At 43.7% G+C, this 17,952-nt stretch overlaps 1 long non-coding RNA gene across 2 annotated transcripts; it reads left to right on the forward strand.

Moving 5' to 3' along the window:
• The first annotated feature begins 1,064 nt into the window (after nt 1-1,064).
• On the forward strand, nt 1,065-5,901 carry LOC121060882. 2 transcript variants are annotated; one of them, XR_005814947.1, is made up of 3 exons: nt 1,065-1,079; nt 2,919-3,003; nt 4,901-5,901. It is a non-coding gene; the product is annotated as an uncharacterized LOC121060882 (long non-coding RNA). The 2 variants fall into 2 exon arrangements; XR_005814948.1 differs by lacking the exon at nt 1,065-1,079 and adding an exon at nt 2,811-2,825.
• Nucleotides 5,902-17,952: the final 12,051 nt, after the last annotated feature.

The following is a 17,952-nucleotide window of genomic DNA, read 5'->3' on the forward strand; positions in this document are numbered from 1 at the left end:
TTCTGGACAATATGAATCAGAAAATATTACCCATTACTTTGTCTTTATTCCATAATTTCTCTTTAAACGATCACATGCATATACACAACACCCACTTCCGATTTAAAGTCAATTGGTAATCATTCATATCTACCAAGTTATTTCAATGGTTAATCATAATTATAATGAAATGTTTGCGTATTCTTCCTTCTCTAATTACAGTGTTGCCTTATTGAAGAAATCTCCCCTTTGCAGTTACATGCATTTATTCAGAGCTCTTCTTGGTCTTATTTCACAGAAACTAACCAGCACATTTGATTTGTTTATTTTAGAGAAGTTCACATGGAAGTGTATAAAATTATAATACATTACTTCAAGAAGAAAAGCAATAAAGACCCCTTTATATCCAATGGGATAATAGGAGATGAATTCACCACCTTACATTCCAACAAGGAAGACTGAGGTTAGTTTTAGGTGGAAAAAACCATCCCCTTCCAGTTGCTGGAGAAGCCAGGTGCTGACAGATTAAGAAATGAGACAGTGGCATCCCTGTGTTGGAACACTTTTAAGAACAGTTTAGAGAACCTTTTCCAGGAATAATTCAGGGAAAAGTATGTGATGAGCAACCTCACCAATCTTCTTCCATAGCTGTTTCCTATAATTCCAGTTTTTCCTGAATAATTTCTCTTCACTGAGCTCAGTGCTCAGCACAGTTTCTGAAGAATGTTCTCCTTCTCAAACAATTCCCATTCATTTAATTTTCCTATTCACAACAGCATTTGTTACTTCACTAGCTTTCCAGTTACCCCAAAATCCTTTGCCAACAGTGACTGTACAACTACTTTCTCATCACTGACTTCATATATGTAAATAAATAAATATACCTAAGGGAATACATGTACGCATGGATACAAGAGTTGGGCTCAAAGGCTCCCTCTGGAGCTGCTCCCACATCATGAGCTGATGCTGGGCAAGCTGAGAGCAGCTCCTCCCACAGCCCTGCTCCTGCCACTGGCTTTGCAGGAAATGTGCCCGAGTCGGAAACATGGCAAAGGATGGGTGGCTGAAGCTGGAGGTGCCGCTGAGGCCGCCAGGTGCAGGTAAAAGCTGTGGGAGGAGGCTGCCATGCGAGCTGAGCATTAGCAAGGGTGCAGGAGGATTGCTGGTAGGGTCAGTGCTGCTGGAAGGAGCTGGAGCTGAATGCCAGGCACTCTGCTCCTCCAAAGCTGCCAGGGACTGATGTATGGGGCTGTGCCCGTAACAACAGCACCTGGCAGACACTATTAAAATCCTTTCTCATCTCCCTCACACATCTCCAGAACAGAGGGTGAAATTTACATCTGCAGCTCTGGCTGGGCAATAATAACTCTAGTTGTCACCATGATCTTGGGATCTGCTAGCCCAAACAAAGGGTACATGCACACACTGAAGAGTTTCTGGGTTCCTTTCCCCTCCCTCCTTCTCATACATATGCATTTTTGTTTGCTATTGATGTAACTTCTGTGCTATCAATTATCTCTTGGAAGCAAAGGGATTTCAGAGGCTCCTCTAGGCAAGAACACTTACTGGAAATGTTCTGAGGAAATGCTTTCAGATAGTTTTGCAAACACCCACTGATGTTTTATACATGCAAAGTATTGAGGTGTTATGATGTTAATAACAGGCTGCCAGTATTAAACTCCACAGTATTGAATCATAGCGTCACTTTAAAATATATGTCAGGGCCACCCACGTGATTCTCTGAATCAGGCAATGATAAACAACTTGGGAATTTGGATCTCTCTCTTTTTTGATTAAAAGCCAGCTCTGCATTCGTTAGCCTAATCATACTATTTAAAACAAGTTGGCCAAATATTCACCTTTCCAAATCGGGGCATATTTAGTGATTTAAATGGTACTATGTCATCCAAGGGGGCTGGGCCTCTGCTTCAAACATGGCATGAGATGCTGTTCATCACAGCAGGTCAAGTTGGGCACAGATTGGCAAGTCTTAGACCTCCACATTGTCAAAGCCTTCCTGAGCAATCTTAACTAAATCAGCTGCTCCTCTTTTCCCTGGCCCACCTGCATGTTAACTGGGGAATTACCAGCTTTGCCAGAGCATTGCTCACTTGCCTTGGTCTTCCCACAGCACAACTCTCCATGCTCATTCATTTTTCTGATGCAACTGTGACCATAACCACAGTGGAAGGGACTGGAGGGACGGTGACTTAATCCAAACCAGACCGAGCAATTCCTAGATCCCTCTCACCAACCCGCTTTAACCAAAAGGAGCTTTCTCCCTTCATGTTTCTTCCTGGGCTTGGTCAGAGATCTTGTTGCAGAGGAGGACACCTGTCATGCTGAAATGGGGCTGAGGCTGCCACGCCAAGCCTTTGCACAGTAAGCCATCCTCGCTTGGAAGAGACTTGGACATCAAGTGAGGAGCCAGGGCACCATGGGCAATGCTTGGCCCTGCTAGGAGTGTCTCTCCAAGGCAATCCTAACACTACAGTCATGCAGTGACTACAGTTTCTGTAAACATGTCCTAACAAGCTTTAAACTAGCGAGCGCACTTACTACTAATATTAGGTTAGGCTCTTATGCATTCTTGGAGGTCAGGATGTTAAGGAAGAAAAACAAACCCCTGTTTTCTAAGGAATAGCAAGGATGAGTTCCACAGAGCCTCTGAGCCTGGCAGCATGGCCAGGGCTCCCACGCAAGCCTGACTTTAGTCCCGCGGGCTGTCTTCACACTCTCAGGGCTGCAAGAATGGGTTTGATGCTTAAAACCCTGAAATGAAAGGAATCTGGGGATGGGACTGTTCAAGTCACATGCTGGTGAGAATAGGATAATCAACACAAACAGTAAGCAAAACAATTACTGTAATTACACGTCAAATTTTGTTTGGGGAGTAATGGAACCTAATGCACAAATATGACGTTATTTTCTTGCATCAGCCTGGTGGTCCGGGAAGGTATATAAAACCATTCATGATTCAGAAACCTTCCAGCAGGTTCTCTTCGCTTCTCCACGGTGAACTGAGTAAGTTGGATTCTGATCTAATTTCTTCTTACTAAAGAGAAACAAAAGGAAAAAAGAAAAAAAAAAAAGAGAGAGAGGATTACCATTTTTGAAATGTCGGGGTTTATTTCATGGGTGAATTTTTGTTTAATATTTTGTGATTCTGTACTATTGTCAGGAATTAATTTTCATGAAAGAGTCATTTGCTTATTAATTTGAAGGCACTGATGGACTGGAGTTTAAAATTATATTTGAAATCTGGGTAATATTAAAGACACCTTCTTCTTCTGTTATATGGAGATTTAATGCTTTGGGGAGCCTTAGAATATCTTCACAAGCAGAATACATCCGGCAGCATTGTTCAGACCTTGTGGCTTCTGATTTGTATCTAATTTTGCATGGAGATATGTAGAGTATATATTGAGATAGGCAATACAAATATTGAGACGGTGAGAAAACTGCAGTTGCCCATCGGACTGGAGCCAGCCATTGGGACACCAAATGTCTGTGGATGTGGCCCTGCAGGGTGCCCAGTTGGACTTTGAAAATGCTCCATCTGAGACCCTCTTGGGCACTTGCTGCCAGTCTCAATGGCCCAGGACAATGTCTTGGCATTGACAAATTGTCAGTGCAGCTATGCAGAAGAAATTGAGAATGTCTGCTTAAGGTGCATATTGCTTGGGAAGTTGCTTTGGGTGGTTTTGTTCTATTTATGCAAAGCAGTGCTCTTATGCAAAGCACTCAACAGGCTGTGAAAGAATATACTATCCAGTATAAATGTTTTGTACTGTATGTTTGTGTTTGCGTTGATTTCTTAGCCATTCATTTTCTCTGGCTTTCATTCTGCTGAGAGTGTTGCAGGTCAACTGAAGAGGATGGAATTAATAGATGAATTAGCATGAAAGGGTGGGAACCTGAAGATAATGTCTGGATTAGGGTTTAAGGGTCAGGAGAAGTTTAGGTGAATAATGTATGTTTTGGCATTGTGTCTAAAACAACAATGACAAAATAAACTAATCCAAGAAAAAGAGCTTGAGTCAAACTGAGCTCCACCCAGGCTTTTCTAATATGCTTCTCAACCAGACAAAAAAATAAGTAATCTCTTTGGCTAAAACTGAAGTATTCCATTCAATCTCAGACAACAGATAGCCTAGCTCCTTCATTTAGCCGGTTGATTTGGAATTTGGATAAGTTTGAAATGACATCTGAAAATGTAGTTTTATTATATTTTCCAAATTGCCTCCCCACCCTTCAATTTGTTCCAAAAAAAAAAAAAAAAAAAGGCCAGCTCAGGCTTTTGAATAGTTTCACTCCCTCCGATATTTAAACTCAGGAGACCTGCATTCTAGTTTTTGCTAGGCTTCAGCTTTCCCCTTGTGCTCTCGCAGAAGTCTTGTATTTGTTTAATTTTCCAAGTGAGCTTGATATTAAATATACTGGATAGAAGCCACCTGTTACAAACTAACTCCACTGAAAACATCTTCATTCTTTATGGGATTGACTCCTTTACATATAAGATTGGGATTTTACACCTCTTTGCCTTTTGTCTTCCTAGTCCAGAGAATATGTCAATTTGGCACAGCAAAACCTGCCACGTGTTTTCCATTTCTTCATTGCTTGGTGTGGTGTTGCCCTAATTTTACTCTGAATTCAGCCTCTGGAGTCCAATTTACATAGGAGAGCAGATGTTACATATCTATGTTATTTAAGCAGTAGCCTTGAAAAGGTTTTTTGGCATCTGTGGGAAGGAATCCGGCTGGCAGGAAAGGGCATGCAGGGAAGAGCAAAGCAAAGCAGAACAGGATGGGTATTAACCCATCTACCGCCTGGTGTCTCTTCAAGGCTCACATTAGTTTAGCTCCAGCATTGATCCTGTCCTACCAGCTCCTGGGGCTTATATTTGCTCCTTTTTTTGCAGGCCTACAGCACGGCTAAACGATGTCCTGTGAGAAAACTGTGTGCGCTGAGCCATGCGCTGCTCCGTGCAATGTGAAATGCCCTGAGCCCCGTGCCGCCGCCTGCAATGAGCCCTGCGTAGTTGCCTGCCCTGACTCCCGCGTCATCATCTACCCTCCTCCTGTGGTCGTCACCTTCCCAGGACCCATCCTCACCACCTACCCGCAGGATACTGTCGTGGGCTCCACGGAATCAGCTGAGCTGGCCACGGTCATCGAGTCGGGCGTACCCATCGGTTCAACGCAGAAGGGTGCTGAGTGTGTGCTGCCCTGCGCTGAGCCGTGTGCCCCGAAGCTTGTGACGAAATGTGAGCCCCAGTGTGTGCCCCAGTGTGTGCCCCAGTGCGTGACCCAGTGTGCGCCCCCATGCCCGCCCCCATGCCCACCCCCATGTGATCCTCCATGCGTGCCCCAGTGCGCACCAGAGTGCTCCTACACCTATTCCACCCGCTGGAAGCATCCTTGCCAGAGGGGCTTCTGCAAGAAGCTCTGATCAGCCAAAAGCAGAGTATAATCACAGGGAAAGAACAAGCAAAGAAGTGAAAGGATATGGCGCATGATTTACAGGCATGGCTTTCAGGGTTCTTCCTACTATAGAGGGAAGCACTCTGAAAATCAGGACCCTATTTCTAATTCCCATATAGTGCTTTAGCTTAGATTAGTGCTCTCTTTATCCTTGTGGCTTTGCATCTTACATCTGCGCTTTTAACTTTCTCTACCCAGTTTGACTTCGACCATGATTTAAAAAATAAATAAAAGATTAAAGCACACAAAGAGATTTAAATGTCAGACTCAACAAGAATCTCAGGAAAGTGAACATCTCAATGAAATGCATCACACTGGAATGGGTGACTGGTTTTAGTTTTCTTGTCTCTAGAAATATATTCCTTTTAGACTGCATTATTCTTTCTGCAAATGTTTACTCCACTTTACATTTACATTAAAAGGCTGCTGCATTAAACCACTGGCCTTCTGAATCTCCTTTTTCCTCTGCTACTTATTTGCAATTCTCTCTTGGCGACACTCAGCTGTATATAGGGAAACAGAAGCTGGCCTCAAGACTCTTCCTAAGCCACTCAAAACTTGATGCCCATGGAAAATTGAGGATTTCATTTTGCAGTGCAGGCACCAGTGCAAAAATGGGATGTCTGCTATATAATCCAGGCTGCAGCCTGGAAAACGGTAAGCACAAGTTCTAGGGAAACGTGGATCTGTGTTTTCTAAGGTATATACCTCAAGATTATAGCAAAATGTGCATTTTTAAAGAATGTCATGTTCTCACATATGTCCAGTCCTATTTGGAAGTCTTCTATGAACAAACAATACTGAGACAGGTTGCAGTTATTCTTCATATTTCTGCATAAAAACTTTTTCCAGCCTGCTTTTGCACAGAACTCCTCTTCACGCATAAATATTAGCAGCCATTTGGGGACCTGGAGCACCAGTTTCTTACTTGCTCCTGGGTGTCCTGGTCAAAGACCCAGGTACTTATGTCTGCCCAGCTGGTGCCAGCAGCAGGTCCCTCTGGGCAGACGCCGTTTGCGATGTCAAGTGGGTCCTGCTCACGCCAAGGAACTTCACATGCTGCTTTTCTTCTAAAGATCATGTTCATTTCCTTCTTCTCTAATGGGTACATATGTGTGTTGGCTTATTTAAGTCATGGTCTTTCTGTGCCTAGGAAATACCATGTCATTCTGGCAATTATACCCACCCAGAAATATTCCAAGACTTCCGCAGAACAAAGGGACGTCAGGGTGCTTCACAAGCACGTACTGATGTATTACACACATAAAGTGGTATGTTAATATAATGTTAATAGTATATTACTTGGGTTACATTCCCCAAGACTCTGTAATAACTCTGATTTGGAAAAAAAAGGTTATGATTTCACAGGCATTTGTCTCCGTGTTTACTCAGGATATTTTTTTTCCCAGTAAACTGATGTTTTTCAATATAAAGTTGCTTTTCTTCTGTTTTATGATGGTAACTTTCATGTCACTGATCAAGATGCATGGCTGTTTCCAGTCATCTCAAGTTTAACAGAGGGGCTCATGAAATACATTTGGGTCCCTTAGCTGAATACTTCCAGGAATACAAGCACACTGTCTAGGAGACCAAATTTTTTTAAAAGATCATTTTTATAACACTTAAAACAAACAAGCAAACAAAACCACAAAGCTGGTTTTATCTGTCTAAGTACACTTTGCTACTTCAAGGGCTAATACCTCAGCAGCCTAAGTGTTTTTGTTAAAGAAGCCTCTAAGACTGCAATCCAGTCAAGCCCCAAGCTCGCAGGCTACAATAACTTAGTGCTGTGCATTCACAATTAGCAACATTCTCCCCCCAACTCCCCACCACCACAAACCCAGCTTATTTCCAGAGGTTAAACAAATAGGATGTTAGGGAAGATAGGGAAGCACAGGAAAACAGGAAAATCAGAGCAATAAACCAGCTCATAAGACAAAACACAGAAGCTACTAATGCAGACACTTGACACAAGCCAGGAACACATCTTCTTCCTATAGCTGAAATAGTCTGATGGGGCAATTAGCAAACTTCTCCACCACTAGATTTGGAAGCTCCTCCTCATCTCCATCTTCCTTGCCAGCCTTTGGGGACGTGCTCTGGGGCAGGCTGGCGTCTCCTGTGGGGCCAGAAGCTGGTGGGGCAGCAGGACCTGGCTGAAATGCAGGTCTGGGTGCCCAGCTCCGTGCCAGAGCTGCTGCCCTCCTGTGGCATCTGCTTGCTCTGACTCGGGCCCTGGGGTGAAGTTGAGGTGCATGCTCCAAGCACGTCCAGGAGCACAAACCCACCTGCAAGTCAAGGTGCATGCCTCAGACCAAGGTCATGGTGAACCAGCCATGAACATGGTCTAGGTTCACGTCCAGAGTCCTTGCAGCCAACTGCATGCCCAGGAGAGCTGCTGCAAATCCACAGCCTCTGCAAAACCTTCGCTGCTGCCTTTTGTAAAAATTAGCCTGGTGAAAAGCCCGTGCCAGTTCCTTCCCTTGATCTCTTTTTCTGTTTACATCCTGAGACAGCTCACTTTCCCTGCTGTTTTACTTTTCACCACTTTATGCCATTGCTAATGTTTTTATGGAAAGAGAGTAGTTATTACGTCACTTTTTACAGAAAAGATAATTGCTTCCTTAAAGCCAAATGAATTGCTTCCATGGAGAAGGTTGGATCAGACTCAGCTGTTGCTATCTTTTGACATGTCTAACATAAACTGTAGTATTTCCTCAACACCACAGCTGATTTCTGGTGTGTGGTTGCTCTGATATAAATGAAATAAGACAAATTTCACCATGGTAGCAAGGAAAGGCAGCTAGACAAGGAGGAGAAGAAAGATGGTTCAGGGGAGTAATGGTTCATATTTGCAGGTGAGGAAGGGACTCTGGTAAGTGGCAAATTTTCAGAACAGTATATTAAATATATCTCTGGAAAGTCTGGCCCCCGTGGATCAGTGAAGGGCAAAAAAGCCCCTTTGGGGTGAGTTCAGAAACCTTCACCTTCGTGTCACTCCCCTTCAGAGCTACCTGGCCCTGAGCCATGCACTTGGCTACTTACGGTTATTCTTTAGAACAGCTATGTTAGAATGCAATACAAAGGCCAATACTGTATTAAAAAGATTGACAAGTATCAGCAATTATTGAATTATGAGCAAGCAGCATTTTCAGAGCAGTTAGGAATGTTTCATCACACATTTGGGCAAGCACAATGCTCACAGTGCCATATCCCTCATCAAGATTTAATCAATGCACATGAATCACCCCTGCAAATCTTCAAGGTAATAGTTTCCAAAACTTGAGTCAGTAAAACATGCAAATGAACCAAAAGATATTCTTTCGCAAAGGTAATGTGTAAGAGGTACATCCTCCCAGGCAAATTCCTATTCCCTCCCTGCAACACTGCTATGCCAGCCTCCAAAAATCAATCACCATACTCTAGGTGGCATAAGCAACAGATATATTCCAAATAAGAGAGCTAGAGAGACTTACCTTCAAAATATTCTTTCAAATGTTCACATCTGGAGGTGAGCACCATCCAAAATCAAATCTGACCACAGCATGTCACATACATGCAGACCAGAGCCTATCTGTGGACAGAGAAAAAGACACGGTGTAATTAATATAGCAAAACCAGGCTGGCGACAAAGCTCTTGGTGATGGTGGCTGTGCTTCATTGGAAAAGGTCAGGACACAACTCTGTGCCCCAGAATTACTCATCACTACTCACCATATTTGTGTTTCTGTACTTAATCTGCTCATGTTTTTTTCTTTGTTGACCTGCTCACTGCCAATGATTCAAAATGATCTCTAGATTATGTTGAGTCACTGTGGAGATCCCTGGAGCAACAGCCTGGGAGAGTCTTGGGCTTGCTCAGAACAGGACTTTCAGGAGATGTTAAAGATGGCTTTCTGACCACAGTGATGCACAGGCTTATTAGCATCCTGGTAATTGCTGGAGCGAGACACCCCACTGTTGAGTAAGTATTCCTCTCTGAAATGTAACACGGGTGTTATTTCCCCAAGCAGGTTTTGACTGACAGCCTTAGAGCTGATGGTCCCAGTATGTTGGTTAAACCAAAACTTTATTTTTTTTAAAAATTTTTTTGGAAGCTCCATAGGCTAAGCAGAGAGCATAGCTATGGCAGGGAGCCCCCACTCTCATGGAGATGGCTGCATTGTGCATAGCTGCTGCCTGGAGGATGCTCCAATGCACATCACCTGTGTTTAGCATTTAGAGAAGGGTTGCACAAGCACATTCACTACTTTGATGGTGCGGCATTCCTGAAGCTGGGCTGGGAAGCCTATTTAGCTTCCTGAGAATAGGGTGATGAATGGGAAGGACCTGTGAGATGGTTAGAGGTGAAGGATTTCCATAATGACAGCTTGGGATCCATCCCAGTGGTGATTTTAATCGGGTCTAATTGACGGGTGTTTGGAGGCAATAGCTCCAAAACATGTGGTATTATACAGTTCATCACTTCTGGATTGTAGGCTTTCTTTAGAAGTTTTTGTTGCTGGGCAGCCTTGCAGCATCTAACCTGAGCTATGGGTGTGTGCCAGGGCACTCCTGGGGTCCTGAGGCAGGCACTGTGCACTGCTGCATCCATCCTGTCCTTTCCAAGGCTTGCAGGGGAAGATCTGGTCTGATCTGACAGGACAATGCATACATTCCCCATTAAAATAAATAAATAAATAAATAAATAAATAAATAAAACAAGTCCAGTTTTCCCTTTTCAGCAAACCATCATCAAAGCTACAGGAGCTCTGAACTCACCCAGAAAACTCATCCCTAAAGTCATATTTTGATGATATAAATTATTCATTTGTTATTGCTGCTGACTCACAGGTGCTAGAGACCAAAGTGCTGACCAGAGGAAGCGGGACTGCTGAGGGTAAATGTTAGTAAAGGTGCAGGTAAAGCTGTTAAAGTCAGCTTTAAAACAATTAGCATGAGCATTGTTCCTTAACAGCCACTACTGTTCTTGCACCTATTAATTGTTAAATAGAAGTACCACTACTAGCACTATAAAGCTGTCCCCTGCAATTTTGAATGCTATTATTTCATACTTATATGGTAAACTCATAATGTCTCATGTCCTGAGTTTGTGCAGTATCTGTCCCTTGAGGGTGTCCAATATAACCTAAGCTTCTAACAATTACTGGACTTTACAGACTACATAAATTCATGAGTCCAAAAGTTCCAATCTGAATTTTTCTACTGATCCCCCAGAAATGTGTCAGCTGTGTCAAAGACAGGTCTGGATTCTTCCTCCAGGAATTCAGTCACATTTGTGTTTTTTTTTTACTGATTTATCATTATGGCTCCTTGCCATGTGTTTCAGGCTTAGAGAAACTTGACATGCCATCCCAAAAAACTTTTGTCCTATGCATAGAGAGAAAAAACGTAGGAGGAACTCACTTCAGACACCTCACTTAGAGCTTAGCCAGCCAGCTGAAGTCCCTCTGTAGTCTACAAAAAAGGAAATGTTGGCGTCAGAGCTCCCCAGCTGCTCTTCTGCGTTTCTGGAGGAATCTCCCTCTTTTCACTGGCTGCAGTTTTTAAACAGCCTGGCAGGTTTTAGATCAATGCGTCACGGCCCCTCTGAGCTTCTGCCCTTGCAGAGATCTCTCTCCCTGCTATGGTGGATGATTTGGTTACATCTCTTAATTTCTTAGGTGGTTCCTAAGGAATTCCATAGGAATGAGCCCAGTGCAGTATCTGGTTAATGTAGGTGCCTGTAGCTGTTGATGGTAACACCCCTGGCATGGGGCACAGTGCCTCCCCATCCTCACCTGCTTTGGGTTTGGCTGAAGGTAGCGTCCCCTTGAGATACCATGGGACAAGGATAAAATGTAATGGCAAACCCACAGTTCGCCAAAATGACAGACGCTGACAGAGGCTTTGGTTGCAATAGCCACGTTTATCTTGGCAGAGACATTCCTTTCTCTGGACACAAACCCTGCATTTATAAAAATATAAAGTGGGCCTTCAGAAAAGGTCCATTGCCATGGCGGCTGCAAGCTGCCACTGCCAACCCCGATGGGTGGCATGAATCAGCTTTCTGAGCAGGCGTTTTGCCTTTTGGCTCAGTGGGATAAAAGAGAGGGTGCCTCATGTGTAGGCTGAGCAGCATAAACGTGCATGCCTTTCTGCAATTCATTCCTCTTTCGTGCTTGTTTACACTCTTGACAATTTAAGCCCTGTCCATTATGGCATAAATTATGTTTAAAGTATGTGGGATGGTTATGAGGAAGCTCTCAGCAATGCTTATCTAGGTTGTTCTAATTTTTCCACAGAATAAAGGACTTCAAAGTACCTCTGTGTGATTAACGTGGTGTAGATACAGTGCTATAATACAATTAATGACATGTTACTACAGTTTTAAGTCTTGGTAATGAGTAATAGTTTCACTTTAAAACATGATCTTATCCCCCTAAACAGACCCTTCATATCTCTGCAGGTCAAGGTTATCAGCTTTGCCATGAAAGACAAATTTTGGTCACACTATACTGAAACTGAGTTCAGAAGTACATACGAGCCTTCCGGTCATAGTACAAATTTGTTCTATCAATTGAAAAGATAGCAAAGGGGATTACCCTACATAAAATGTGGACTTTCATTTTTCAAAAGAGATAGAAAACTGTCCTTGCAGTGTGCTAAATTAAGTTCTCCTTATTAAACATATCTAGCACAAATGATGCAAGCCCTACTTCTCCAGTGATAGCTTTGTTATTTCCTTGTGTAAAGAAGTTATGATTCTCCGCGGAAATGGAGAGGCCAGAGATTTATCTAGTTTCCAGCTCTGCTTCCAGCCAGAGGATTTGGTTTTCTTCAACTCATTGAACAAGGAATTCAAGCCAAGCTTTTCAAAAATCTGATCAGGGATTTTGCACACTTTCTTTGAAAAGAAACTTTTCAGCTATAACTAGTGATCATAAAGAAACCTCAGTCACTTCTGAGATGGGTGTCACACTGTGTGGGGCTCAGAACTGTCTAACAATTAACCCTAAGCAGAATAATTACAGCAGTTGAATGATCCACAGGTATCATCTGATTTACAAGTAAATGAGATAATCGCCAACAAATAGGTCTTCTAGCCTCCAGGCAGTTGGAGGAAGTATAAAAGCACTTCCAGCTCAAGGCTCTTTACCCACTTCTCCCAACTTTCTCTCTTCAGCAGCTCAAGTAAGTCTGGGCTTATTATTTTGACTACTGCATCTTTACTTTTAGTTTTGGTGCAAAGCTTTGTGACTCTCAGAATTGCCAGAGCTGTTGGCTATAACCATGTCTTGACTGCAAGCAGTCTGCTGTGGGCTCTGTGGCAGGTTTGGGGAGGTAATGAGGGACTTTGAGTCCCATGTGGATTTTAGACATTTGCTATTGAGCATATGGGGTCTAAATTCTCTCCCTTGTTTTGTACAGTCTCGCTATAGAAGTATGCTGATACTGAAGATTATTTTAGGATGGTTATTTAGCCAGATTTTCATCTAATCAAATGTTCATTATGTAATCTACATCTACTGAAGTTTAAAATTTTAGCCCTTTTTCTCCTTTCAAGCATTCACAGATTCATATCTCCTGCGTGTATTTAAGGTCTAGGTGTGTGGAAACACATAGAAGTCCTCAGTTTTCAGCATAGGGCACAATCTTGTCCTGAAAAATAAGTCCAGCAATGTTTTTCTTGTTATTGGGTGGTGGTTGTTGCTGTTTTTAATACAGAAAGTTAGAAGAAAGTAGGATAAGTGTCTGTAAGTGAGAAGGAAGTAGGCTAGCCTGATTCCGGATTTGATCTAAAGCAGCAGCTCTCCCCTTCTCTACAGGACAAGCTGTTTTAGCTGTGGGCCCTGCCTGGTGTCACTTATCACTGTACTTATGCTAATATTTGCTGTAACGGGCTCCTTGACTGCAAGCATTTGTGGGAAAACTATTCTGTATTTAATGTATGTCTTAAGCCAAGAAGACGCATTGCAGTCAGTGCCCCAAGGGATGCTGAAACTCACCTAATAAATACAGGGCACCATCGGGAGAGCTGCTGAGGGCAGGATCCTGCTGCTGCACTGGCTCCATGTGCAACCACAGAAGTCTTGGACAGTTGAGCTCAGAGCTGGAGCTTTTGCTGAGCCCTGAAATGACTTTTCTGTTTCCAAATATCGTTAGAAATCCAGGCTAAGCTTGGAAATGGGATGAAACTTTCTTGATGTTGTTGTTGTTCCCCTCAGGCTAGCTATTTACAGAAAACAATGTATTCACATGCCTCAGCAAAGCATCCAGCTTCCTAAGCCTCTCTGCCACTTATGCTGCCCATGCACCCCCTGTCCCAGGTGCATGAAGGGGCTGGTGTGTGCTAGCCGTCACTGCAAGGGGCGTTATTCTGATCTTTCCCTTGCATTTCAGACCCATCTGCCTTGCAGAACAATGTCTTACTGTGGAGATGCCTGTGTACCATACAGCAACCCATGCGAGGTGAGCTGCCCTCCACCCCTGGCCAATGCCTGCAACGAGCTGTGCGTGACGTCCTGCGATGACTCCAGAGCAGTTGTGTACCCACCACCCGTCGTCCTGACTTTTCCAGGGCCGATCCTCAGCTCCTGCCCGCAGGAAAGCGTGGTGGGCAGCGCTGGACCACTTGGCGTCGGCATCCCCTTTGGTGCTGGGGGCTCCCTTGGTTACAGGGGCTATGGAAATCCCATTGGTTTAAGGGGCTCCCTTCTTTTTGGGAGTGCGTATGGCTCTGGGAGTGCATGCAATTACACCAGGTCTTACAGTTCTGCATTCCCACCACTGGGCAGGGGGTATTGTAGCCCATACTCTTACCGCCGGTACAGCACTTACAGCCGAGGAAGCTCAGGGCCGTGCTAAATACAGTGGAGAAGTTCACTGCACGGAGCGACCAGGGTGGCAGAAAATTATGGATGGGAAACTGGGTCTGAGTCTGAGCAGAGCTGAGACCTCCCAGCTCTGAATGAAGCCAGCAGGAGCTGGGTACTTTCTGAAGTGTCCAGAAAAACAGGCTTAGAGGTAGAGCTGGGCACACACAATTTAGTTCAGCAAAGAAAACTAATTATTCAAAGTGGAAAAAGATAAAAATCCCCTGTGAAAACAACATTAAAATGATTCTTTTGAAATCTGAGCCCTTTCAAAACAGCACTTTAGATTTTAAAGTAGTGAGTAAAATTGATTAGTCCTAGGGAGAGGTCACAGTTAAACAGTTCAGAACATTTTTTTAACCACTTTCCCTTTGTAAAACTGTTATGTCATTTTCTCCTCATGTAGATGGATTTAACTTAAAAGTTTAATTGACCTGAAGCTCCATTTTCAAGAAAGTTTACTTTTTATTTGGAAAATATAACCAGCTCAACCTATAAGCATGTTTTCCACTTAACACTTCAAGCTTTTGGCATTTTTTGTTTCTACCTTTCCACCTCCGCATTTATTGCACTGTCCTTGGTGATGGGCTGGATGTTCAGCTACACAAAAAACCTGTGTATATCTGTGCATTGCAAGTATTGTATGAGGTGTCCTCAATGCCCTTGAGGTTAATTTAATGTGTCCAAGAATGTGTATGTTGTTTTGTGGTCTTCCACAACACTAGAGCAGAAGAATAATGGAAACCTCATTTGTCTTACTATTATCTGCTTTAAAATGAGTATATTGTACAAGGGTTAAAATAGGACATATAACTCAAATTTGCAGCTGTAATAAGGAAAGCAGAACTTGTACCAAATGCGTGACTCTGTATCAAACTTTGGTTTTAGTACTTGAAACTCTTGAAATGTCTGTCTTTACTCCCTGCATTATTGCAACTGCTAGCTCTGCTTCTCTCACACATTAAAAGCCGTATTGCACAGCACCAACCTGGTGTTTGTTCCACCTCGGTCTTGAAGAAAAGACTTTACTTTCTCCTGAGCTACCTCTTTTCTCTTGCAGATGATGCGCTAAGTCTCTAGTAGTCACCAAAAAGCAATTTTCCTCTAGCTAAAAGTACTCAGCACCTTGGAAAGAAGAGCTGCAGCTCTTCACTTTTAGCTCTTAGAATGCTCTTAGAGCAAGAGAAACCCCCCCCCACAGATACCCACAGAGTACTGCAAACTGCAGCTTCCACGCTGTTTGGGCCCAGCTCCTGACAGGAGCACTCACCAGGGCTTTCCCAGGACAGAAACCTACATCTGTGCCTAGGACTGCCACTGGCAGATGGCTCTGAGCAGCAAATACACTTAAAGTGCAGCGTGGGTACTGAGTGTAACTCTTTTAAGGCAGTGGGAGGGCAAAGATAACATCTACCAATACACTCTAGCACTGCAAGTGAGTTGTATCCCTTCCACCAGGAATCCTTACAAAAGATCTTGAGGATGTCCATAGCTCATGAATGAGTGGAGCGTGCCCCCAACACCCAGTACACCTTGTCTTTTGCTGTTGATCGACACCCAAAGAAGCCTGCCTCTCAGATGAAGAATCATCTTACCATCTCTGTCCAATAGTTATAGTCTGATGGGAAGAGGAAATCAGAAGACAAAGGTTGCAGTGCAATATAAGCTTTAATTAAAGCAGGGCAAGGACTTCACAGCAGCAGAACATTACAATCCAGAGAGTACAGAACATATTTGTAGGGTTTGCAGCAAAAGGACATGGTTGTCTTCTTCAGGGGCTGCAGTTCACAATAGATGACCTTCTGGTTTTGTTACATTTAAGTCGGGTTTGGTTTTCCACTGCTTGTATTTTTAAAAAATCCCAGACTGCCTGAAACAGAGCAGGTACTTTGAGCGAACAGACACTTTGTGACTTTTTCCATTATACCTCACAAGTCAGGAAACATCAGTCCACATATCTAGAATGGCTTGCATATATGTGAGCTAATATGTGGTGCTGTTTAGTCTTCTGGAAGCTACTTTAATTCAAAGTGAGGCCTTTTCTGTATTTTTCAAATGTCCTCTTGAATGCAGAGTTGGGATGTTAACAGGTAGCTGGTCTAAGAGGAAGGGGAACAGAGCGTCTGGGCTTGCTTCTCAGGGAGGCAGCGGTGCCAGCCAGCCCCAGAGGATGCCTGCTGCAGGGCTCAGAGGCTGCAGGTTTTCTCTGCCCCCTGTGAGGTCTTGGTGCTGGGGAGATCACAGCGGGGCTTCGAGGGGCAGTACGTCGTCTTGCGGGTGTAGGAGGTGTAGGAGTACCGGCCGCCTGGGGCGACCCCGGATCCTGAGGGGCTCTGGACATCCTGGGAGCTTCCGAGACTGAAGGAGCTGCCCAGCCCCAGAGGGGCCGAGCTGCCCACGATGCTCTCCTGAGGGCAGGAGCTGAGGATGGGGCCCGGGAAGGTGATGACCACGGGCGGGGGGTAGATGATGGCTCGGGAGTCCCCACAGGAGGCGACGCAGGGCTGGCTGCAGGCATTGGCGAAGGGCTGTGGGCAGGTCGCCTCACAGGGTGAGGGGCGGCTGTAGTTGCAGGTCTGCTGGTAGGAAGACATCCTTCTGCCTGGAGACGAGCCTGAAAGACACGGGGTGGGGAGAGCACAGGTCAAGGGTGGCAGTGTGACAGTGTGGCAAAGGGGAGCCCTCACTTATCCACATCACACAATATTCAAAAAGTTAATTTTCTATAGCTAAGTATAAAATCTGATTGCAATTCATATGCAGAAATACTGAAGATGATCTGTTAGAAGTCATCAAAGCTTCATGAAGGACAGACGACATTTCAGTCTCACAGTGTATTTTGAAAATATTCCTGAAAGTATTGTTTTATTTGCAAAGCATTTTAGACCTAGATAAAATTATTAGGTGTTCTTTCACCAAAATTGACAACTAGGTCTTGAAGCCCATAGCTCTCAGAATAAAGCCCTTCTAAGCCTGTCAAGCAGAACAAAATTACAGAACCATTTATGAAAATAACTTTTTCCAATAATATTCAAAGACTTCAAATGCTCAGACATAAGTACATTAAAATTCTTATTAAAGTGGCTTTTAAATTCATAGAACAGATTTAACTGAAGTGCAACTTACTTAGTTCACGATGGAGGAGAAGGCAGGAGTGGAATGAATTGCTCCGTGCTCCAACTGCTTTTATACTTTTCCTCAGAGCAACTCCAGGGTCTGAGCCATACATCGGGCATGCGGTCCTTCCTCGTTACAAAACAAACTTTCCTGCATTTGTCACGTTTATGGGTGGAGGAATCTCTTTGCGTATTTGCTGTCAAGCAATTTTTAGTTGAATGGTCTCACATCCGCGTGGCAGTGTGTGGATGTCTTACACCTCAAAATACGGACAGTATTAATCCTTCAGTTCTTACTACTCATTGCAGAAATTAACTTCCTTCCTTCACTTGTCAAGCTTCAAAGCACATGCAAATCAGATCAGCAGGAGAGAGAACTGCTGATTTGAAAAAAAAAAAAATTTTTTGGGGGGGATATAATGTACTGGTTTTGTTCAAACCTTTTAGCTAGAAAGTGAGATGAAACTAATACCTGAATACAAAACCTAAACAAGAAACATTTCTGTTTTTATTTTGTGT

The sequence above is a fragment of the Cygnus olor genome, chromosome 28 (assembly GCF_009769625.2).
Source record: "Cygnus olor isolate bCygOlo1 chromosome 28, bCygOlo1.pri.v2, whole genome shotgun sequence".
In the NCBI taxonomy this organism is placed as follows: Eukaryota; Metazoa; Chordata; class Aves; order Anseriformes; family Anatidae; genus Cygnus; species Cygnus olor.